The sequence below is a fragment of the Lactuca sativa genome, chromosome 4, assembly GCF_002870075.4.
Source record: "Lactuca sativa cultivar Salinas chromosome 4, Lsat_Salinas_v11, whole genome shotgun sequence".
In the NCBI taxonomy this organism is placed as follows: domain Eukaryota; kingdom Viridiplantae; phylum Streptophyta; class Magnoliopsida; order Asterales; family Asteraceae; genus Lactuca; species Lactuca sativa.
In genome coordinates, this window is record NC_056626.2 from 100,797,011 (window position 1) to 100,824,378 (window position 27,368).

A 27,368-nucleotide genomic window follows, 5' to 3' on the forward strand; every position below is an offset into this window, starting at 1 on the left:
CATGTGGTACTCATTGGATGTAACAACGTGGTTAATTTTTGGTGCAAGCTACGGGCGACATACGCGCATCGATTTTCATATTTTCATAATTACATTACTTCTTCATCCGAGCTCTATTTTTGACGTTCTTTAAAACTCTTAACGAGATCTACAACTTTCATTTAGACTCTGTCGGCTAATTTTGAATTTTTTTCGCACATGCTTAAACTGTTAAAGCCTGTATGAAACGTATAACTTTCTTATTCGGAGTCTGTTTTTTGACTGTTCTTATATCGTTGAAATCCAATTAACACATTCTTCAATTCTCGTTTAAATTTATCGGCTAAAAATCAACCGGTCTAAAATTCAATTTTTGAGTTGTACACATCTATGCTGAATCTTAGAGAAATCATAACTTCCTGTAATGAAGTCAAATTTAGATGTTCTCTATGTGCACATTCTTTGTTTAATGACTACTATGACTTTCATTTGGATCATTTAGGCTAAAAAGTGATTTAAAAAATTCACTTTTTTCGATACGTAGAGTCGTGTTGGTTTAATCGCGAAACTTCGAAAAAACATAACTTCTTCATACGAAGTTGGAATTAAGCGTTCTATATATCTACGAAAATTGTATCGACATTTCCTACATGTTTTATATGATTACCTGGGATAAATAGTAATATATTTTTACTTCGAATTTAATAAACAATGGTTTATATTGAATCCTATGGAACGATAAAAATAGGGTGTTACAAAAATGAGCAAACATTCTACTACCATTACTATATCCTTGATGTCCCATTAGATTGTGGAATAATGCCTAGGGTATTTTCAGGTGCAGAGCATAGATTTTGCCTAAGCCATGTTCAAGAGAATATGAAGATTAAATGGAGCAATAAGAACTTGAGGGACCAAGTATGGAAGTGTGGTAAAGCAACAACTGTTAGTCATTTCAAGAATACATTGAATGAGTTAAAGAGAATGAATGATAGAGCTCGTGCTTGGTTGAGCAAATTCATTGTTGTCATTAGTCCAATTCTCATCTCATTGGTAAGGAGAAGAACATTTTTAATTTTATTGTTTTTGATAAAAGTAGACCTCAAATTACTTTTCTATGTGAGGTATTTGTCTCCAAGATAGATGGAGGTAGGGACAAGCCTATCATCACTTTCTTGCTATATTTGGTTGTCAATTGACTTTGTATAATGTAATGTATGTTGAAGTATTTAACCTTAAAAAATTTGGTAGTAGCTTTGCTATATTTGGTTGCCAAATCAACACACAAAAATGAAATTAACTAGTGCATTACCTTGAATTTCATACATACCACAACTTAACTTCACACATACATAAACCTTTGGATCACAAAATGTACCCAAAAAACATTTCCATTCTCACCGAACTTAACTACTATATGTTTTCAATTCTTACAAGGTTTAACATGAAATCAAACTACCAACATCAAAACAAACTAAAACTTATTGGGTGTAATAATACCAAACAAAAAACAACCATGAAACTAGTAGGAGCACCTTCATCTTCAACACTTCAAAATATAAGAGCCTTGCCTTATCTTGTACTATAATCTTGACTCGAAGGAAAACCCGAAATCACCACCTAAAGAACCCATATCTACCACCATACCTAGAACAACTCCAATTTTGCTTACATGGGTTACGATCGGTCCAAGAAGTCACCTTCATTGCTTGAGCTCCACATTTGTAAGCCACCATTATGTTAAGTTCATCACAAGGGAAAAAGTATTCAATAAGGGGAGTAAGAAGATGGTTTACAAATTAAGGCCATTGCATGCTTATAAATGAGGGGAAAACAACTGAAACAATAATAGTACCCTCACACATAAAGCAATTGATGGCAATTAACGACTCCAATATGACAGAGTCACCCATAACAACCTTCCATCAAAAGTTTTTGAACCATATGGATGATCCTTAATGACAAAATAATAATAATAATAATAATAATGACTTATCGGTTTTTTTGGAAATAAATGTTACCATTTTTGACGATTTGTCTTATACCCATAATATACCAAATATATTAGTTTAAGTATAACGTTAAAGTTGAAACTTAAATCAAAATGGTAACTAGAAATCCAAGAAAATAAATAGATATTTAAAAAATTAACAATAAATTAAACATTATATTCTTACTTTAAAAACCATGTTTGTTATTTGAAATAATTATAATGAACATAATTAAAAAAAAAAAGACAAATAAGTTGTTTGTTATTTGAAATAATTATAATCAACTGTAAAAATGATGGTTGTACACTTTACAATGGACACACATGCAGATTATAACAAAACTCATTTTTTTTCATTTAATTTTTTAGAACATGCTTTTATCGAAAACAAAATCGAATATACTATTGTTGATGACTTTTCGTCCTATTTCCATAGAGATCTATATTGGTATATAATTTTTTTTATCAAAAAAACTCACTTCATTTCTTTATTTTTTGAAAAGTGAAGTTCTATTTCTTATCCAAAATTTTTAATAAATATATCAAAATTCATATTTTTTTGGTACTTTTTAAACAGAGATTTATATTCATATAAAGAAAAAAAATGAATTTTTAGTTTAAATTCATATTGAGAATCTGCTCAGATTCACATTACGAATCAGTCAAATCCACAATGTGAATAATATTAAGTCAGTTTCACATTGTAAATTCTGAAAACTAATTTATTAGTAATCAAACGTTAAAATATTATAAAATTAAATGAAAATATATTTTGATTTATATGCAAATTTCATTAAATTAATTTGTGAATGATCAAAAAGTAAAAATAATAAGTCAGAATCATATTATGAATGTTAAAATTGAAATATTACAGTTCAGATTCACAGTGTGAATTTGAACTAATCAAGGTTTTTTTTAGTCGATGTTAATATTAATTAATAGAGAACAAAAAAATTGAAAATTTTGGTATAGTTAGTGTTTTTGGATAAAAATAAACTAAATATTGAAAAAAAAACAAAAAAACGAAGTGTTTTTTTTTTAAAAAAAAAGTTTGTTTTTTATATATAAACATGGATCTCTATGGAAAGAAAACATAAAACCATAAACAACGGTATATTCGTTTTTTTTTCAATAAAAAACATGATCTAAAAAAATTTAAACAAAAAAAAAGGTGAGATATTTTGTAAAGATATGATTTTTTTAGTATCTACTATAATAAATGAAGGTTTTTTTTGCCACATGTCATCTTCTCCTTCATTTGGACACATGACATTTTCTAGAAATTTTCAATTTTCTATTTTCCACTTGTCATTTTATTGTATTTCTCATTTTATTAAATTAAAATTTCATATTTAATATGTAAGGTAATATATATATAAATTATTTATTAGAAAAGATTTATATATGTAATGTATTTAATAATTCAAAATTTTTCTCATTTTTCTTATAAATTCAAACTTTTCAAATTGTTAAAATTTCATATTTATTTTTTTTAAGTTAAACCCATGTAATAAATGGGTGTCACACCTAGTAATCCAATGTATGTGCATCCAATGTAATTTAGAAGTGTATATATATTTCGCTGGCGTTCATCATTTAATTATTCTAAAAGTTAAATATAACCTAAAATCTTTTGCACTCAACCAATATAAAAGAATTGATTAAGATCATATGGTTTTAATGTATCATTGTATTATTAAATATTTCAAAGTTATTAACTATGTAGTTATTTTTAATAACATATATTTATAAAAAATTTAATTACATAAAAATTATATTACCCAAAACCCACTAAAATTCACCTGGTTAAATATTTGAAAGAGTGTTCTATTCTTCAACGGAAATACAGGATGACGGAAGAAGGATCTAATTCCAAACATCCTCAAAATTGTTTGTTTATTAGTTTCAACAAATATAATAATTATCTCGTGTGCATAACATGACTCTATGTTTGGTTAAAAAGCTTATTCATTCGTTCATTGAAACTTTACAAAAAAAAAAAAAAAAAAAAAAGTTATTTAAACAACCCAATTAGATATAAAAATCCAAATTAGTACGAATATTTAAGATGACAACCGAGTATGATTCTTCCAAGGTGAGGAATGGAGTGGTGGAGCCATGTTAACCAGAAACCATTCAATCTATGTCCATTGCAAGTGACAAAGGGATATATGTAATGTATGTCCCATAGACATACAAGTCAGTTTGTAATTATTGATGTCTCTCTTTTTCATTTGTCTTGCCATTCACAAGCTTGCAATAACAAAGACACCCTAGATGCTTGGCTTATAGTTTATGCCTTTATTCTTTTATATGAAATGACTCTCTCTCTCTCTCTCTCTCTCTCTCTCTCTCTCTCTCTCTCTCTCTCTCTTTCTTTCTCTCTCTCTCTCTCTCTCTCTCTCTCTCTATATATATATATATATATATATATATATATATATATATATATATATATATATATATATATATATATATATATATATATATATATATATATATATAAGAAGTCCTTAAATTTTTGAAGTTTTGTCGCTTTTAACCTTCTGACGATTTTGGTACGTTAATGTCTAATATTTGGGAAGATTTATTCATTTTTGCACTTCAATTATTTTCTATCCACAACAAGTCACCATTTCTTAGGGTTAGTCATTGCGACCACAATCTGTCATGCATTTTACCACCAGAGTCAACCACCAACATCTGTTGCCACAACCATTACCATAAAAAACATGCATACAAACATGGAAATCGCTACCACCAACATCTGAAAATCAAAGGAAAGGCAGGTATGATTGCGACTAGGGTTTATGATGAACACAGAGGGGGAGATGAAAGCCAGAGGTGGTTATCGAAAACCACCACTATCTGAAAAACAAAAACAAATTGTAGGGGCGTTGATAACTAAAGATGGTGCTGACAATAAAGGCTCCTGAGGGATGTGTGAAATCGGAATGGAAAGAAAACGAGATTTTTGATTTTTTTTGGCAGAGGGAGGAAAAGTAGTGTAGGTAACTAGTATCCTGCAAAGTATAGTGAGAAAACTCACTTGGCTCATGAAGTCAGCTATATCACCATTCAAAGCCATGGAACCGATGCTACAACACACCTATGAAATAATACCAGGTCTACCCTATGTCTATACATTAAATCTAACAATATTGACCAAAAGTCAACCCAGGTCAACAAGTAAAGGTCAACGGTCCAAAGTCAAAAAGCCAAAAACTCTTCATCAATATGCAATGTCATGGCCTCCCATTGGCCACGTCATGGTATCAAGATGACAAAACAGTCGGGGCTCACTTCATTCGCCACGTCGTGTTAACAAGGTGTCATGTCGTGGGAATTGGATCCTCAGCAACTTAATGCATTATGATGCCTCCAACCACACCAAGGGCTCCAATGTTCATATCTACTTCTTCATAAGGTCTTGATGGATAAAGTTTCCAACTTTATCCCTTAGGATATCCTCATACACCAAGATCTCAAAACCTAGATCCTAATAGCAACTTAAGGTATGATTCAATCATTAAGCACTTAATCATAAAAGCCATTTCCCAAAAGTTTCCAGAAAGGGTTTTCTACACCTAATGGACCATAAAAATCGCAGCTTTATGGACATGCATGTCCAATGCATTTCTTTTCGACTTTTAGGTCAAAACATGGGAGAAATGAACTTAAACTTTTGCATAGGACCAAATACACCAAGATACTCCAGATCTACAATATATGACCTCAAATAGACCTAATGGATCCATAAAGTTGCCAACTTTCTCAAATCCATCCATTGAATCAATCACAATCATGAAGAAAAGGGACATGGAATCTAGATATAAAGCATAACACCAAAAGCTTGAATCTTAGACACTTACAAAGGTCCATAGAATGCACAAGAGAAGGATGATGAGGCTTGGTTGTTGGATTAACACACTAAAACACTTTCTTCTTCTTCATCAAGCCACCAAAAGTTCCAAAATGAGTCAAGAATCACCAAAAGGGATTAGGGTTAAGGATTTTGGGATATGGAGTGATGGACACAAACACACTAAAACACTTTCTTCTTCTTCATCAAGCCACCAAAAGTTCCAAAATGAGTCAAGAATCACCAAAAGAGATTAGGGTTAAGGATTTTGGGATATGGAGTGATGGACACTGAGGAAGATGACCTAGAATAGGAGTTAATTTGTTTATATACGAGTGAAACCCTAAAAATCTTGGGTTTTGGGTTCTAGTGGTTGCCATGTTGTGGCCATCCTTTGTCACAACGTAGAGCCCACCAAAAATGAGCATTGCAGAATAACACTACTTTGTTGTGGGTTTCCATATGCCACGTTGTGGCATGGAGTTTTCCCCGAAACTCTATCTTTGAACCTATTGAGTGCCAGGCTAAATCAATTTGGAAAACGAGTGTTACAACTCTCCCCAAATTAAACTGGATTTCTTCTTCAAAATTATTCCTTACTATTTACTCTTTTACACTAACCAATCCTGCCTAAACTTCCTTGAAACCTAAATAGAAATGAGAAATAATCTCGCACAGACGACCACCTTTCACTATCATTATTGAACCAATCTTTGCAGGAAACATGTACACTGAAGAAAAAAATGAACCTTAACATGTTACCCTTGACTAATAAAGAGGAAATTCAATTACTCTGTCTAAAATCTAGAAACCCTATGCCATGCATGACTTCCAGACAGATTGAACCATTCCAGCAACATCAACGACAACTCCAATCCGCAACCAAACACGAATAAAATCCCTCCGACACTGAACATGTCACTGATAACGAGAAAACATAACCCATAACCAATTGTTGAAGTTGATGACCACTCATACAGTTTCACCAGAAGACTCTGACCAAGAGTCTAGCTGACAAAGGCTATCCTGGCCTATTTGTTAACAGGACTACAGTAGCCCTCCAACCCAAACAAAGGACGACATAACCAACCAACATGTGAGCCATAACTAGCCTAATTCACTTCAAATAAATGTTATAGGGCCAACCGTAGTCTTAAATCACATCCGTCCCCACGTCATCTTATGACCTACCTCGTTCTTATAAATGATGTGGCCCTCCCATAGTCTCACAATCATTGATACGATGGTCTAGCTCATGCTAGTGAAGGCTATGAGCAATATCGTAGACTTACCCACTCCCATAATTGGTTATCTACCTAGTGAATGCTATGGGCCACCCGACAGTCTTACAACACTACTACTACCTGCCAACCTAGTGAATGCTATTTGCCACCCCGCAGTCTTACAACTCTTCTACTACTTCTGGCCAACCTAGTGAATACTACGGGCCACCTTGTAGTCTTACGCACTAATACTACTACCAGCCAACCTAGTGAATGCTACGGGCCAACTATGAGTCTTAAAAAACTTCTATTACAACTACTATGGGTCCATACCCATGGTCTTGCCAACTATCCACAAAACATCTAACCAAAACTGACATGCGCCGAAACCCATCTTGCTAAAACCAAATAGGCGTTCAAGTTGTGCTTCAACCCTATAGCCTTCATTAGACAAGATCAGGTTCAGAAGTACTAACATAATCCTCAACTTGAACTTACCTGCAAATCCAACATGTGCCACTACCTATTCCTTACGTCCTTGAACGAGATAACCTGAATCGCCAACCTATTCTTTCCTGATTACTACAAACCACTGAACATAATCCCTTACATAGGCCCCAGCTGAAACCACAACCAAAAGTGGCTATCCACTTTACCTAGGATACGAAACTTCAAGTTAGCTTACACTTGGAGATATACCCATTAATCCAAAATGACCCCCCCTGCCTCCATAAATTGGATTAAACCACACTCTGTCAACTATAGAGCCACTCAAATTCCTAAACCATCCACGATTCGCTACTCAAGATAATCACCATCCGGAGTTTGCAAGAATAAAATCCCATGTGAAAACAATCAAGGGTACACACCACAACACTAATGCAAACATTACGCTAAACTTGACGAAAGATGGGCGCCTCCAAAGCACCTTCCACTGATACGACTCCAACATCCTCAGACAACTGAACCGATAAAAAAGAAAGAATAAACTAACTATTTGAATCTAATCGCCAAACATTCCAATAACCTAATTGCTATATAGCAGAAACCATGCGGAATGCATTGACCACGCCCTGAAGGCATGAATCAGACCGATCAATTTTCCTCGTAACCATGCAGGGTCTCTACAATCTCGAACTCGAAGATCCAAAAGTCTAAACAACAGCTAACTCGGACCCTAATTCAGTAATATCATCAAGATCAATCCGACAGTTGATCCTCCTAGCAGAACACTTATGTCCCTTACTCTTAGGTCCCATCTTATCATTAGCCTACACCTCACCAAGAGCTTCCGTCTCCTTCTAAAAATCACCTAAAAGCACCAAGAATGAGCTCACAAATTCAATGGAGTCTAGGTTTAGGGTTTCTGAGGTTGGGAGGAAGATGGAAACTGAAATCCTAGCCTTAATGTTCCTAAGATAGGGTCTAAAGCCCGAAATTAGGGTTTTCACTAAAACATTTGTCACATCTTCGTGCCCCAAGGCCACGTCATGGCAGGTCATTTAAATCCCGTTATCCAAAACGTTCCGCCACGTCATGGTGATGCTCCCCCATGTTATAGCCATCCCATCTAAAGAAAATACATCAAATTTGATTCATATCTAAACTAGATGTTATAATTCTCCTCCACTTGAACTGGGTTTCTTCATCGGAATCAATCCTTGTTACTTTCTAGGCAACCAAACTATCTGACCTATTCTTCTCCAACCCCACTTCAGAAAAAAGATAACTCATACTCAAAGTGAGCTTTCCAATGCCACCATTGAAATATCGCCTTAGCAGGACTTATACATCCTGATGGAGAACGAACTATTGATTCACTAACTTAAAATACAACAAAATAACCACCATTTCCTACCAGAATCCAAAAATCCAAAATGTTGCATGATGTCTAAACATACAAACCCATCCTAAACACAACCAACATGAACTCACTCTGCAACCTGAACCGCATAAATCCTTCCAAACCGACATTATCTTGCTGATACCCCTGACATGCAGAATCCCTGACCAAACATTGTTGCCGTAAGGACCCTTCATATAAGAAAAGGCGACTCCCAATGTGAGTCTCGTCCCTTTGAGCCAACCCAGAACAGAACTCACATACCAAAATCTAAAGATCCACGCTTGCACTCTATCAGAATTCTTTTGATTTCCATGGTGACGTTCTACTAAATTGAGAAATAAAATCCGCAATCGTCCGACAACCTCGTGCAGGGTCACCCATGATACTCCACTCAAGAGTCTAAGTATTATAGGTTACCCGAGCCTAAACACCTTATGGGTGCCATCCGTTGACTACAGAGTCATGCTACTCAAAACATGATCTAATTCCTTACTCAAGCCAATTACCACCAGGCCTCACCCATACGAACTTAACTACACTGGCCTCGACTATGGGTCTAACCCACTCGAGTGTTGTACATGCCCATAATTTCCTCAAATCCAATGATTTCCCATTATCAACAGGAGTGGTCTACCAATAATATTGTCCCCCTCAACCCAGGCATGCGCTGATCCTTCATTAGCCCAACAACCACTCCTATAATGACCTATATCATCATGACGAATGCTACCACTCTATCACAGACTTACGAAACTTCCCTAGAAATTTATCATCCTTGTGTATGTTATGGCTACCTTGTATTCGTAGAACACTCCCATACCAACCATGAGTCCAACTCCTGGTCTTGCTCTCCATCTACTGAACCTAACCTTTATCAGGAAAGAACAGATAGAGAGTATCTAACGCAACCTTACCCATTTACGCATCAATTATGCATCACTACGAACATGCCACCCTATCGATAATGGTTTATGAACCCTTAACCTTGTGTAACCTCTACCCAAACTGCCACTTGGACTGGCTCTTCTTTAACCAAGGTGTTGTTTGATTTTCTGAAGCAAAAATTCATGAAGTCTACGGACCACCTCTACAACCCTCTACAGTAGAAGAGGTGGACCAAACGGCTGCAGACTGTAATAAGAAGCGTGTTTGTTTTTTTAACATCTGCATACTGCTGCAGATATTAAAAAATTAAAATAAACTAATTTTATAAACCAAAAATAGCTTTTTAATACGTAAAATTTAATAATATATAACATTTCGGTAAAATTAATGATATTTCAGTAAAAAAGAATGATATTTCAACAAGAAATTATTATTTATTGAATATAAAAAAAAGAAAAATAAATTCAATAAGAAAAAACGGAAAAAAATGTGAAATAAAATTTTAACAACATATAATCAAATTTTCAGCAATAAAAAAAGAAGAAGAAGAGGTTGGAAGAGGCAGTACAAGTGCTGCGCCAAACAGAGCACGCGCAGAGGTTTTTGACTCAGAAGACTTCTAAAAAACAAACAACTGCGAGATGAAAAGTGTTGCGCATGTGCTGCGTCGCGCGGCAATAAGTGGTTTGAAGAGTTTTTTTTTCTAAAATACAAACAACACCTAAGATGCAAAACTTCTTCTCATTCTGCATTTCAGATTATCCATGGAAATCCAAACGGTTCTCCTCCACTTGTGGATTCAACTTGTTTGGTCGAAAGTTAATAGTAAGGAGTAAAATGTAATCAACATCTGTAAGGTGTCGAAATCAGTATAATTTCTACACTCTATCGATTTTACAAGGCAGAGTTGTTGAGACACTTTAATGTTTCTCCCTTCTATTTTTTGTGAGTCTATTATAACCTATATATATGGTAAGTACATAGAGAAGGGTGAGGTTGGAACACTAGTTGAATTCTATCTTGTACTCTTTTTCACTCTTGTACTCATTCAGACCAAGTCGAGCAAAATAGACAATATCACATATTGTGTTCATTAACAGCTTTGATCGTCTTAATCGTGTTCTTGAAAAATCACTAACTCACATCAATTGGTATCATAGTAGAATTCACTTAATCGATTGTTGTTTTCTTGTGTTTTTAATTTTTTTAATTGCTCCTTCCGATTCAAAATCTTCCACAAACTGAAACAGGAAACTAGTGTCAATTGATCGTATTAAATTTATTATGCACTCTGTGTGTCAGATCGATTGCTTTCTGATCAATATCCGAGTGATTTCCTTCTTAAATTTACATTTGAATTTAAAATCTCATTTCTTCAATTATGTACAACAATGGTGACTTTCATTTTGAACACAATGACTAATTTCTCTCACTTGCTCGGATCATCAATTAAGATTCCAATGTTGATTTCAGAGTATTATTAGTAATGGGCTGATAGAATGGAAGCCTATCTGAATGGAATCGATGAAGATTTGAGGCGATCAATCAACAAAGGTCCATTTCTTCCTGAAATGTTGGTTAATCTTGGAGCTACTACTACGAATGATGATATGATCACACAAGGAAACAAGATAAAGGTGAATGATAAGAAATGTTTATATGAATTATGTAGTGCTCTTCCACCTGTACTTTGCAATTATGTGCGTGCATGTTCAACAGCAAAGCATATTTGGGACACCTTGAAGGAAAATTATCAAGGTAATGGGAAAATAAATAAGAGTTCTATAAAACAATGCGTGTTAGAGTTGGGAGAATTCAAATAGAATGAAGCAGAATCAATCGAATCGTACTCTAATGGATTGAATGAACTAATTTTCAAGTCCTCTCACTATGGAGTGATACGTTCGACGTTGGAATCCAATCTCACCTTTTCATGGGCTTACGAAAGGAATGGAGATACATCAGGTTGATGTTCAAGACACAGGAAAGTTTTGATGGTTACACTCTTGCAAGTCTGTATAATGTCTTCAAGGCACATGAAAGTGCGATCAATGACATAGCTGAAGAAAGTAAACTGGGTCTTGGAGGACCATTAGCTTTGGTATCCAAAGTTATTGATAAGGAGTATGAGTCTGCAGAAGAAGCAAATGATAGCAAAGAGGGATTCCTATTCAACTCTGATGATAAAGGAGTTGCATACTACTCGAACAAGAAAGTAAAAAAATTATTCAAGAAGCCATTCAATGGAAAGTTTAAGAACAATTTTGAGAACAAGAGTGTGTCATAGACTAGAAAAAGTGTGAAGGAAGAGTCAAAAGTAGAGAAGAAATATGTTAAGAGTTCGTATGAGAAGAATAAGGAGTTGAAACGGAAAGGAGACTCGGGTTACGACTGTAACTACTGCAAGGGGTCGAATCATTTGGCGAAAGATTGCATGATCAAAAAGAAAGAAGAGAAGAAGGAGAGAGTTAATGACGATGCATATTATGCTTAGAAGATTTAGGAGACTAGAGCTCGAACTAAGGGTGTCTATCTGATTGCTAGAGGAGATGACGAAGAAGAGGGTACACATCAAATATGGTCTTCTGGTTCGAATGATGATGAGATGCACCATCCGACTAATGGGGCCATGTGTGCGAATTTGGAAGAAGATGAAGAAGGGAAGTAAGTTTTGGATGATGAAGATCAGATTACTGGCTGGTGTTTCGTGTCTACTGATTCGATTAAATCACCAATGACAACAAAGGTACATGATCTTCTTAACTCATTTAAAATTCCTTCATCTTCTTATAATGATATTTTTTTTGAGTTTGGTAATACATGTGTTTATCTTAATGACATGTTAATCTCCATGATTGGTGAAGCACAAAAGTCCAGGTCCCTTGAGTATGAAGCTAAAAATAAATTAACGGAAAAGAAGGGTGTGATAGAATCTCTAGACTTAAGGATCACTAATATGTTGATTGATGGAAATATTATTCGTATGGACAACATTATGCTTGTAAAACAAAGCAACATCTATTGTAAGTCTACTAGAAGTTTGTATGTGAAAATAACTGAACTTCATCATTCTGCTAAGATTTCTTGTGAACAACATCTAAAGCTACTTCCTTTTCTTTCTTTTAAAAGAGAACAATTACACGAAACCACATATGACTGTGAAAGCAAGATAGTAGATAATGATAAATTCCAAATGATTCATATGCTTATGGTATTGTAAATATTAATGAACATTTCAATGTTGATGATCTTTTGAAAATTATGAATGATACCGTAACCAAAAATGAACAAGTCAAGATTTTGAACATGACTGGGAAGTCGGCATTTGGCTCTTAACAAAATTTTGCTGATATCGAAGTTAATTCTGACAATATTAGTCAAATTGAGGCAGATGAATGTGTCGATTTCTCAAGATTTTCTGTCATTAATGGCAATTCTATGGCTAAAGGAAAAGAATGTAATGTGTCAGTGTCAAAAGTACACATTGATCTACCTTCAACATCAAAAGTTAGTAATTCTCATGATCATGTAGTGGTTGAGGACTATGTGAGTGATAAGGATGAATTTTCGAATGAGAAACCTATTCCAAGAGTTGTTGTCGATCAATTCTTCAAAGATTCAAAGGAGTTCACTAAAGTGTTGAAAGACAAAGGGAAACATTATCTTGAATCAAATGTAGTGGTTTACCTTAGGTTCAAGGATTCAGAAGAAGTTGTGTTTATTCGAAGATTCAAGTCTTTGTCACCAAAGGAAATGGTGATCATGTGGCTCCTGAAGACAATGAGAGTGTCGAAAGAAGGATTTTATTCGAATCAAAACACAGTAAAAAATAGTTTGAACAAAAACTCAAAAACTTTTCAACAACAAAATAAATGAAAAAGTGTTTGGACAGTGAAAATAGAAAACCACCTATTTTATTAACATTATAGTGGTTTCTGAGGAAGGAATTTCAAAATCAAAATGTGTTGATTCTTCACCTAATGATCCAATAGTGGATGCTCACGTCGCATGATTGGGAGGAAAGAAATTTGAGAGATTTTCGAAAGTAGGAAAATGTTGGAGCTGTCAAGTTTGGAAACAACCAAAAATGTATAGTCAAAGGCTATGGGAAAGTTACAAATAGGAAACTCACCATGAATCGAGTCGCTTATGTAGAAGGTTTAAAGAACAATTTGATTAGTGTTTCTCAACTAGTTGTTGGCACTTTTAATCAGGTTCTCTTTGAAGAGGAAGGAAGTATTATCTCCAACGAGGAAACGAAGGAGATTATAGTAAAGTCAAAACACAAGGGAGACATGTTCACTCCTGACTTGAAACCAATTGTGGGCATTTCCTCAGTATGCTTTCAATCGAAAGCATGGTCGGATCTTACTTGGTTATGGGATCGACGTTTTTATCATCTTAACTTCAAAAATCTGAACAAACTTGTTCTTAATGATCTTGTTCGTGGTTTTCCTGTTTTGAATTTTGACAATGATTCGTTGTGTGCTGCATGTGAACAGGGAAAACAATATCGTCAGGATCATCTGATCATAATCGATTCATAAACCATTGAACCTTTGGAACTTCTTCACATTGACTTGTCTGGTCCTTTGATTGTTGAGTCTCTCAATAAGAAGAAGTGCATACTAGTTATTGTTGATGATTTTTCATGGTTTACTTGGGTTTTCTTTCTTTGACAGAAGACTGAAACTGCTCAAGTGATGATTAATTTTATTAAAAACATAGAATTGAGCTTAAAGAGAAAAGATAGAAGGATAAAGAGTATTAATGGAATAGAGTTCAAAAACTGAATTCTTCATTCATTTTTAACTGAACTCAGCCTATCTCATAATATTTCTTCCCCATACACATCGCAACAAAATGGTGTTGCCGAAATGAGGAATCTCTTCTTTTGTGAAGCGGCGAGAATGATGCTCACTTATGAAAAATTTCCACATTACTTTTGGACAGAAGCGGTTCCAACTACTTGCTTTATGCAAAATCGTTCTTTCATTCATCGTTGTTTTAAAATAACACCTTATGCGATTATAAACAAATGGATACCTAATGTTAAATTTTTCCATGTTTTTAGATGAAGATGTTTCATCATGATTCTTAAAGTGTTGTAGCCAAAAGGGTGTTAAACAAGCGAACAAGGAAGCTAGAGGAAACGTTCAATCTCACATTTGATGATCATTATGTCAAACGAGTTGAGCAGTGATTCATTCAAAAAGCCATTATTGTTGAACCAAATATTGATTCTGAATAAATGCATACTTTTAATATTGATCTTGACTTAATTTTTGGTATTTCTAATAGGGAAATTAATTTAGAGATCAATGTTGCTTATAATCAAATTCTTTCGTATCAAAACACTTTGATGATTCGTCGGTCAAAAATGAAGAAAACGAAGCACATTATTCATCGAGTTCTAGAATAAATGTCAAAAGAATACATGTTTCAACTTATTATCAAGTGGAGAGGGAGAACTTGAATTCGACATCTCAAAACGAAAGACGTGATTTGTATGTTGAGGGGGATCGTATGACAACTCGAGCTCATGACGTTGGGGAGCTTATGCCTAACCATGTTGATGTCGAGGAGGAGCATCACATCTCAAATCCATTGGTCGAGGGGGATACAAGTGGATCAAATCATGATAATGTTAATGATCAAAATAATGAGTTTCATGATGTAATAAATAATATCTCAATGGTAGGAGATGGTTCAGAAGCTGATGATATATTTGAAGATGAACCTTTATACTTTGATCCTGTATATCCACCGATGGAAAAATAAACAAGAGATAATACGAAAGAACAAATTCTTGGTGATCCAAATTATGGTGCCTTGACTCGATCCCAGATTCGAGCCATAAATGGTTTCTTGAATTTTCATTTCGAAATTAGAACCAAAAATAGTAAAGATTGCCTTATAACACTCTGATTGGATTGATGGAATGAAATCTAAACTTGCTGAATCTGAACGAAACAAGGTTTGGAGGTAGGTTCTTAAACCTGAAGATGTTTTCTTAATTGGTTTAAGACGGATTTTAAAGGGAAAAACTGAAAACAAAGCCAATATTATTTGAAACAACACAAGGTTAGTCGTAAAAGGTTATTCTCAAGACTCAAGGCGGTACAAATTTTTCTTGCCTATGCGGCTCACAAGGACTTCTACGCCTATAAGATGGATGTAAAATGTGCATTCCTCAATGGTGTCCTGGAAGAAATGGTGTACGTCGAACAACCACTGGGTTTATTTAACGATAAGTATCATGATCACTATTATATTTTAGAGAAGGCAGTCTGTGGGTTGAAACAAGCACCTCGTGCCTGGTATGCAACTCTGATATTTTTTTCGAAAATTGCTAAATTCAAAAAAGGATAAGTTGATCCTACTTTATTTCGAAAGAAAGTAGGGGATGATCTGATGCTCGTTCAAATTTATGTCGATGACATTATCTTTGGTTCGACTGATCCTTCATCGTCTAAGGAATTTCAATAACTCATCAAAAGTCAATTGAAAATGAGTATAATGGGTAAAAGTAATAGCATTTTGGGTTTGAATATTCGTCAAAACAGGGAAGGAATTTTTATTAATCAAGAGAAATATACTCAAAATCTGCTTGAAAGGTTTGGCATGACAAATAACACAAAAATCAAAGTACCTATGGCAGTTCGCACGCGCTTAAGTCCTTCGATGGATAAAAGCATGATTGGTCCACTTTTGTATTTAACTACAAGTGTATATGATATAATGCTTGTTGTATGTAATTGTGATAGGTACCAATCGAACCCGATCAAACCCCATCTTTCTGCAGTAAAGAATATCTTTCGATACGTTAAAGGAACAGTTTCATTAGGATTGTGGTATCCTTCGGATAAAAGTTTTTTATCCAAGCATTCTCAGATTTGGACCTGGGTGGATGTCAATTGGATTGAAAGAGTACAAAAAGAGGGTGTCAATTGTTGGACGGGTAGCTTGTGAGTTGGCAATAAAAAAAAACGTACCTGTGTTTTGATCGACTGTTGAGGTAGAATGTATTGATGTTGCAACTTGCACGTCACAAATGAGTTGGATTCAAAGCCAATTACATGATTATGTAATCAACATGAAGAAAATACTTCTATATTGTGATTCTCAAAGTGCAATTCACATTTGCTACAATCCGGTCCAACACTCGAAAACAAAACTTATTGGTCTTCGTTATCATTTTATCAAAGACCACATTGAAGATGGTAACATAGAAGTCCATTTTTTCAAGACAACCGATCAAATTGCTGACATTATTGTAAAACCTTTAGATGAAAAATCATTCTTAAGGATTTTGAATGGTCTAGGAATGATGGACAGATCTTCTATTCCACATTCTTTTTGAATACGACTTAAACACATCTTTTGCCTTACTTTCGATTATTTTTATTACTTTCGACTGATGGGTATAACAGTTGTGTGTTTTATTCACTTTTGATTGTTTTTGTTCCAATTCAGAGGTTACTGTTCACGTTCAACGTTTTGACTGGCTTCATATTCGACTTCCTTCTGAATTCTTCAGTGCATTAATCCAATTGACGTCTGGTGAGAGACTTTCGACACTCAACTTATATTTGACGACTACTAAACTATGGCGCAAACAAATCCAGGTAACATTTTTCAGTTCGGTTAGTTTTGTTTTTTTGGTGTGTTTTTCAAAAATCAAGATTCAAAAAGATATTCTACAATTTGTTCTTCACTCTGAAAGATACAAAATTATTTGCATTTGAATCTCATTGTAATAACATGATGAAATTTCACATGCCACATGAGGATATTCAGCAAGGGAACATGTACAACTCGAAACTATGTATTAGTTAAGTGTCCCTAGAAGCATGCTGCAACATGTTGTCCTCAAAGCCTCTAAGAGTCTTTGTCTTTTAAGCCTTAATGAAACTTATCACAAGAAAGTTTCTTCCCAATCGAGTTGCATTCACATTAGTCGACGGGTTATCTCACTCTTCTCATGATGATTTAAGAGTTGTCTGCTAGGCCAAAAACTTTAGTAGAGGTACAATGAGTTCCTTCACCAAATCTTTTTCACCCAAAATTTCTTTCACGATCACACACTACACTACATACCCTCGACATCTTTGGTCGAAACATTTGTGTTTATGATCCTGAGTCATTCTTCCATGATGATGGTGAAACCCAACAATCTTAGACATCAATGAATTAACAGTGAAAAATTTTGTTCTATATTTTCACGAAAAAATTGTTTCTCTATACCATTTTAATATTCAAAATCTCATTCCATTTGCATTGTGTGATCTTGATAAAATGTTATAACACCAAGACACTTTTGCCCAAAAAGATCCAGTTTTTCATATTTATTGGAATGAGATTTCCGTTTGAATTCCTTCTCTGAACCTTTTCCATTTATAATCATCACCAACCGTACTTGTTCTTGACTACACTGGTCATCTAAGTAATTTTTCACAACTTAATAACACTTATGTTAAGTTGTGATCTTGTGTAAAATTGAAGCCACCTTCGAAACAAATAAAAAGAATCCATTCGATACACTTCAATGAGTATTAAATTGTACTTCACGGGACACTGCGCAAGTAATTCTTCATCTCTCTTCATGTCGAATGAAGAGATCTTTGCCCAGGGTCAATCTGCTTTTATATCAAAATAATTTTGATGCCACTAAATCCACATTTTGTTTTCCTTGCTTCTATCTCATTCTTTAACACACAATAGCATTAAAGTCCTTGAAGTTTTGGTTATTACCAACTCGAAACTTAAATCTGGCATATTATTTCTCCTCTCAATCCCAAAAGCAAATGAGCCTAGCTTACATACCGACGAAAGTGTCTTACGTTGGGGTCGAAACAAATGGCATACTCATTTGGGAAACAAAACTAATGACGGTACTTATCCAATTGGGAAAAGTGAAAGATCCGATGGAAGTGATGGTTCAGGATTTTCCCAGGAATCAAGGAGAACGTGCTGATCACTTTTATGACATAGTGAGTTTTACGGTGCCGATTAAGTAACCAACACAATACATGGATTTTTATTATTGGGTACCAATTTAAATTCAAAATACCACTAGTTATAAAAGGAAATTGATGATTTCTTTTCCAAATTTCTACTCATCGATTAAAAATCAAGAACACTAATCTTCGTCTAGTTCCATATCTTGACACGTATCCAAAGGAATTATGGATGCTTGTTCAAAATTTGAACAACTTTGTTTTATGGTACGCTCTGTCTTCATTGTTTGAAATCCCTATGGAATGGTTGTCTCTTTCTACATCAACTATGGTCTAAAAAATCAACCAAGGTGGTCACGTTCCAGATTTTGAATTCAAAGAAGAAGCTCACTTGGAAATAGTTTGCCAAAATTATGAGATTACCAACTTTAGGTACCTTCTATGAAGTTACCACTGATATATGTATCTATATGTTCAATGAAATAGGGTATCAACCTACCCTAACTACAATTAGCCGCTTCAATAAGTTTGGTCTTCCATGTGTTTGGAGTTTCATGTTTGGGATAATTGTAAGATGTTTGACAGGAAGAAGCTATGGGCTTGACCAGGATAAGCTTTAAGTGCATTATGTTTTAGCGGAATTATACTATGGTCTTAATGTTGACTATGGATCACTTCTATGGTAAAAGTTTGGAACCTCCATTTCTCAAACAAAACTAGCAACAGGAGTGTCGAGTGCTAGGTTTTGGGGACTTATTCTGAGAGAGATTTACAACCAGGAGAATATTCTCATCCTAGTTGGTATCGAATTTTCTGAATTTCCAGTTATGACTGCCCCAAGGGTATTTGTTGATGATGCTACTATTTTTCCCAAAGTTGCTCAGATTACGGATTCAATGCATAAATTGGTGGATCCCAAGAATCAGTTGTTGGTACAATATTTGGCCTCGATTGATTCGCCTAATCCAACTGAGGTTCTTCCACAAAAGGGGGTAAAAGGAGCATCGAAAGGAATGAAGGCTACAAAGAAGAAGAAACAAATCGAAAAGAAACAAATGTTAGAGGAGTAGATTGTTAAAGAAACCACTCCCACAAAAATTGGGGTTCTTAATCGAACGAAGAAACCAGCAAAGAAGCTTTTTGAATCTCCAATCAAGACAACTATTCCAGAGCATTTAGTTGAAAATATTAAGCCTCAAAATTGTTGAGCCAAGTAGAGTCGAAATCTCAAATCTTTTTTCTTCAAAGGATGGGGTAATATCCCAAATTTCGAGGCCAAAAAATTTCATTTTTAGAATTTAGCATGTAATAAAGCGTGTTACTAAAACATCGTCAAGTTACATTAATTATAAAACATAAGATCTTGTCTCAAAACGATATCATCGGAAACAAGAAAATCAGAGTACGATCCCAGAAAATCCAGTGCGGAAATCATGTTTGTGGTGCGCCGCTACGCCACCGGCTCTTTCCCCTTTGACGAAGAGGTACCTGAAACCACAATTAAAACTGTAAGCACGAATCTTAGTGAGTTCCCCCATCATACCACATACCATACAATGCCATCGGTATCTTTCAACCGGTAATCATCATCGGTATCTTACAACCGGTAATCATCATCGGTATCTTAGAACCGGTATTCATCATCGATGTCATTCAACCGGTAATCATCATCGGTATCTTTCAATCGGTAACTGGGGTCTATTCCACACCTACTACTACTAGCATACAACAACAAGGTATAAGCATACAATCAGGCATATCCGATTATTGACTTACTCTTTGGTCCTAAAGACCACTGTTAGGGGAAAACTATCCCTATCATACACATAACATATCATACAGATATATCTCATAACCAAATACGTATCCATACCAAGATAATTATGAAAAAGACAATCATCTTCTAAAACACTCCTACTTGGTGGGTCGGCATTGTGACCTTAGACCCACCCTTACTGGAAGGTAACTCACCTCAAAAGGGTGACTACTGAAAAGCTGATCCGTAAATGTCTGACAGCTACTCTGGTGATCCCCCGACTAAATTCCCATAAAACACTTAATCAGACATTGATACTAATCCCAGGGTAAAATGACTATTTTACCCCTGACCGATTCCAAACCAAAGTCAAGTCAAAGTCAACTTCCAGTTGACCCGACTCGCCAAGTTGGATTTCCAACTCGTCGAGTCCATATCCAGTCGATTGACCTTACTCCCGTCTCTACTCGTCGAGTTAATCTTCATCCGATGAACACATTATGTCCTTGACTCGCCGAGTTGATGAACAACTCGCCGAGTTCTATGAAGATTGCCTTGGACCCGCCGAGTCAGGGCATTGACACGCCGAGTCCCTCCATTGATGAGTCTGGCTTCCGACTCACTGAGTCCACCTATGGCTCACTACTCTACTCGCCTACTCGAAAAGGGGAAACATCGGGGACTTGCGGCTCGACTCGCCGAGTCTAAAGAACAACTCGCCGAGTCGCATTCATGTAATCTCTCTACACTCGATTCTGCTTGAATCCAATGCATTCCATTCATAGATCTGGGTTCCTAGGACTCGGTTAACACGTAAAGTTTCCAACTTTACGTGTATATAATCATCCATGGGGATTCTAAGGCTCAAAACACACAAAAAGGGGGTGGATCTAGGTCTTTCATGAAATATGGCCCCATAAAGGTATTAGATCTAGGCTTCTAGAACTCGAACATAGCCAGATCTAGCAGCTATTCAGCCCATTATGATCCCTATACCACTAACAAGCTTGGAAATGGATCAAAGATAGCTTAATGGTGTTCTAATGGGGATTTAAGCATAAAAACAGAATAGATCCAAATTGTACTTCAATGAACTCTGGATTAAGTCCTAGATTCTTGCTCTTCACCTTCTCTTTTGGTCTTTCCTTCCTTCTCTTCTTCAAACTTCAAGGAACAAGCACAAGAACACTTCAAATCACAAGGAGAGGGTTAGGGTTTGGTATATGATGCTCTGATGGTGAATGAGGTCAACTTGGGGCAAATAAAGGAGGTTTAAATAGGGTGCAAACTCCAGAAATTAGGGTTTCTTCCAAACTGATGGACTCGCCAAGTCCAGAATATGGACTCGTCGAGCCGCCAACTTAAACATGCTCAAAATCCCATCCTTACTCGGCGAGTCTAGCCTACGACTCGTCGAGTCTAAGGCTAAAAAGGTAAAATACTCAGATAAATCATATATACCAGGAACCAGGAGCTACAAATTTCCCCCACTTATTTTAGACTTTGTCCTCGAAGTGTGTTGCTTGATCCTAAAAAGCTCGGGGTAATGCTCCATCATTTCCTTCACCGGCTCCCAAGTCCACTCCGAACCCATCCGGTGCTGCCATCGCACCTTCACAAGTTCCACCCTCTTGTTCCTCAGCTCCCTCGACTTCCGGTCGAGGATTGCCACTGGTCATTCGATGTAATTCAGGCTGCCATCGACCTGAATATCCTCCAGGGGTACCACCACTGAGTCGTCCACCAGAAACTTTCGCAAATGAGAAACATGGAAAGTGTTGTGTATCTGATTGAGTTCGGCTGGCAGATCCAACCTATACGCCACCTTGCCCACCCGGGCCAGAACCCTGAAAGGTCCAATGTATCTGGGGCCCAACTTGCCCCGTTTCCTGAATCAGATGACGCCCTTCCATGGTGACACCTTCAGGAGAACCATGTCCTCGACCAGGAATTCCAGATCTGATCGGAACTTGTCGGCGTAACTCTTCTGCCGAATCTGAGCAGTCTGAAGCCTGCTCTGAACCTGTTGAATCCTCTCGGTCGTCTTGAGCCCCACTTCGGTGCTCCCCATGACCCTCTAGCCTACCTCACCCCAACATATCGAGCTCCTGCACTTCCTTCCATATAACATCTCAGAAGGAGGACGGTCAATACTCGCATGGTAGCTATTGTTGTATAAGAACTCAGCCAAAGGAAGATAGGTATCCCAGATACCACCGAAGTCTAGCACGCATGCCCGCAACATATCCTCCAGAGTCTGGATGGTCCTCTCACTCTGACCATCTGTCTGCGGGTGAAAAGCAGTGCTAAAATGCAGACGAGTACCCAGCTCGTCATGAAACTTCTTCCAGAACCTGGAAGTAAACCATACATCTCTGTCCGAAATCACCGAAACTGGCACTCCGTGTCGCCCCACCACCTCCCTGATATATATATATATATATATATATATATATCAGCCAATTTCTCGGCCGAGATGCTCTCCTTAATCGGGATAATGTGGGCGCTCTTGGTCAATCGATCGACGATGACCCAGATCGAATCCACTCCTCGCGCGGTCTTGGGAAGCTTGGTGATAAAATCCATCGTGATCTCTTCCCATTTCAAAAACGGATTCTCCAACGGCTGCATCTTGTCGTGGGGCCTCTGGTGCTCGGCCTTGACCTTCCTGCAGGTCAATCACCGCTCAACGTACCAAGCTATATTCCGCTTCATGCAGGGCCACCAATAGTCAGAACAAAGATCCCTATACTTCTTCGTCGCCACGGGATGAATGGAGAACCGGAATTTGTGCGCCTCCTCCATCAGAACATGGCGCACGCCTCCATGATAAGGGACCCACACCCTATGGTGAAGATTCAACGACCCTCGGCTATCATAGTCGAAGGAGGAAACCTGCCCCACAATCCGCTCACTCTTCCGATGTTCCTCCTTCATAGCCTCCTGTTAGGCCTCCTGAATTCGTTCCAAAAGCGGAGTCACCACTGTCATCCTCAGGTAGATATGTTGGATCGGTGCTGCCTTGCGGCTAAGCACTTCAGCCACCATATTGGCTTTCCCCGGATGGTAGAGGATCTCACAATCTTAATCCTTTACCACATCAAGCCACTGACGCTGCCTCATGTTCAGATTCGGCTGGTCCATGAGATACTTCAGGCTCTTGTGGTCCGTGTAAATGGTACAACGAACCCCATATAGGTAAGCAATAACGTGCCCTCAACTCCAAATCATGCGTCGGGTAGTTCACCTCGTGAGGATTCAGTTGCCTCGAAGCGTAAGCAATAACGTGCCCTTTCTGCATCAACACTGCGCCTAAACCCGAGATGGATGCATCACAGTACACAACAAAATCCTCCATACCCTCTGGCAGGGTTAAGATTGGTGCCTCACACAATCTCTGTCTCAACGTCTCGAATGTGGCCTGCTCCTCAAGCCCCCAATGAAAATCCACGGCTTTCCTCGTCAGCCTGGTCAGAGGTACAACTATCTTGGAGAAGTCCTGAATAAATCTCCGATAGTAGCCCGCCAATCCTAGGAAGCTCCGAATCTCGGATGGAGACCTGGGGACCTCCCATCTCATCACGGCCTCCACCTTGGCCGGATCCACTGATATCTCGTCCTGGTTGACAAGGGGCCCCAGAAACTGCACCTCGCCCAACCAGAACTCACACTTGGAGAACTTAGCATATAAGTTCTCCCTCCTCAAAGTACTCAGAACCTCATGCAAGTGCTCCTCATGCTGCTCTTGCGTCTTGGAATAAACCAAGATATCGTCAATGAAAACAATCACAGACCGATCCAACATCGGCCGACACACGCGATTCATGAGATCCATGAAAGCGGCAGGAGCATTGGTGAGCCCGAAAGGCATCACCACAAACTCGTAATGACCATAGCGTGTACGAAAAGCAGTCTTCTGCACATCCTCCTCTCTGACCCTCATCTGATGATACCCTGATCGCAAATCAATATTGGAGAACCAAGATGCTCCCTGAAGCTGGTTGAAGAGGTCATCGATCCTCGGGAGTGGGTAACGGTTCTTCAACGTTACCTTGTTCAGCTCCCGGTAGTCTATACACATCCGATGCGACACATCCTTCTTCTTTACAAACAGAATCGGGGCTCCCCAGGGTGAACTGCTCGGTCTAATGAATTCCTTGTCTAACAGCTCCTGCAGTTGTGTAGACAACTCCTGCATCTCAGGAGGAGCCAACCGATACGGCGCCTTGGCTATCGGAGCCGCTCCAGGGACCAGGTCGATCCTAAACTCCACCTGCCTCTCCGGAGGTATCCCAAACAACTCCTCGGGGAATATATCCATAAACTCCCGAACCACGGGTACATCGCCCACTGTCGCCTTACCCGCTTCCCGGGTGTCCATAACATACACGATATACCCTGCACAACCCTGCTGAAAGTAGCGCCTGGCTCTCGCTGCTGAACATACAGTTGGTCCTCGCTGTGGCCTCTAGCCCTAAACTAACAACTCTCCCCCACTTGGGGTCCTGATCCATACTAGCTGATGTGCACAATCTATCACTGCATCATTGGGGCTCAACCAATCCATGCCTATAATAACCTTGTTCCCCCGCAACGGTATCGGAACCAGGTCTACCAGGTAACGTTTCTCGAACAGCCTCAAAACACAATCTCGGTAGACCTCCGATGCTCGCACTAACCGGTCGTCTGCAATCTCGACCTCTAGAGGGCAGTCCAACATGCCCGAAGACTCAGGAAACTTCTTGCTAAGCGTAAGAGAGACAAATGATCGGGTAGCACCCGAATCAAACAATACCTGAACTAGGATACCGTTCACATGGAACGATCCTAAACACATATACACAGGGCACATATCAATATTATAACATCATACAACTAAATCAGAGGGAAACAATCATACCCGTCACCACATCAGGTGCAACGCGTGCCTCCTCGACTGTCAGCTGAAAAGCTCGGCTCCGAACCACTGGAGCCTCCGAATTGAGCTTCCGGTCATCCATAACCTGTGTTGTCGCTGACGCTGGCGCCACTGTCGGTGCTGCTGCTATCAACCTAGGACAATTGGACTTTTCATGGCTCCTCTGATTGCAATGGAAGCAAATCAGGTCTAATGTCTGAATCGCAGAAGCAGGGGCAGTACAATCTCTGCCAAAATGCCCAACCTTGCCGCACTTATAGCAGCCTGAACTCGGCCCAGTGCGACAAACTCCCACATGTTCCTGACCGCATTTCCCATAGTGGTCCTGCCCCGTTTGGCCTTTCGGCCTACCATCGGGTCTCTTGGGCTTCTTCCCCGAAGCCCCCATCGTCTGCCCCTCAGCGGCCTTCCTCTTCCGTATGTGCTCCAAATCAATATCTCTCTCTCTCTCTTTCTCACTCTATCTCTCTCTCTAGCCCTGGCAATCATGGACTCCAGGGTAGGGCAAGCAGAGAAACTAACATGCTCTCGAATATGAGCCCATAGCATGTCATGGTATCGGTTCCTCCTCATATCCTCATCCCCCATATACTGGGGTACCAACAAGGACCTCTCCCGGAACTTGGCGGTGATCTCCGCCACAGTCTCCGTAGTCTGTCTCATATCCAAAAACTCTCTGGCTAGCTGCTGAAGCTCCATAGCTGGTGCAAACTCAGCCCTGAATCGGGTCATGAAATCTGACCATGTCATAGCCTCAATGGCTGGGGCTCCCAACGTATCGCCAATCAACTCCCACCAATCCCTGACTCTATCCCTCAAACAACCTACATCGAAACGGACCTTCGACCCTTCCAGGAAAAAGCTCGTCAGCTGCGCAGACTCGATATCTGTGATCCATCTCCTAGCAGCAATGAGGTCATTCACCCCATGAAAATCCGGTGCACCACTCCCACGGAAGTCCTGAAAGGACAGTGTACAGGTACCCACCTGGCTAGACGCCAGATCACTCTTGAATGCCCGGAGGCGATCCTCCATCAGCTCGATAATCCCTTCGTTGATCGACCTGAAAATGACAGGGGTCACCTCAAGGATACCTCTCGTAATCTCAGACGCGATGAACTCGCGCAACCAATCATCAACATACACGGGTCCCGGCCCCAAACCCGATCCCGAACCAGGTCCTGATCCCCCTGCTCCATGACGTGTGACCACCATTTTGAAAAATAATAATGCAATTTTCAGGGTCATATATACCCCCGAAGGGTCTCACACACTTTCCAAGTTTCCCAGTTCCATCTCAGCCCTCCTTGAATCGAGTACGGATCCTCTGCTTTCAGTAGTACGGGCCCATACTACCTTCCACATCTATCCGTACTTTCTCCAAGGATTGCCTCGACTTCACTAGGTCCCTTTCACTGATGCTCTTTCCACTAATCGCATCTTAGGCTTCCCTAGGGAACTCTCAGACCTACTCCCCGCCATCAGCTGCATTAGGAGTCCTTACCACGTCCCCCTAACTAGCTTGCGGATACCGTTACATATCCGTTCACTAGTTAGTCGAAATTGGCCAGAACCCCTATAGCGCAAAGCAAGTAGCATTCGTGCGTTGAGTAACCAAACCAGGCATAACCTACACAGGCCATCCTACTGACTAAACAGTCCTAGCATGCAGCTCATACAACAGGCATATAAGGCATCCTTCCTAGATCCTTAGCCCTAGCTAGCATGCAATTCTCAAAATCATATATCAGGCACACAAGGCATCCTCCTAGATCCTTAGTCCTATTCTAGCATGCAATTTTCTGAATCAAAACTATACAACGTAACATAACAAGTATGGGTATCTTGGGGAAAACTTACTTGAGCCCGGCCGGTCGCACACATCACACACTTCGTCTTTCTTAAAACTTCCCATTTTAGATTTTAGAAAACCATTTTCCTAAAAAAAT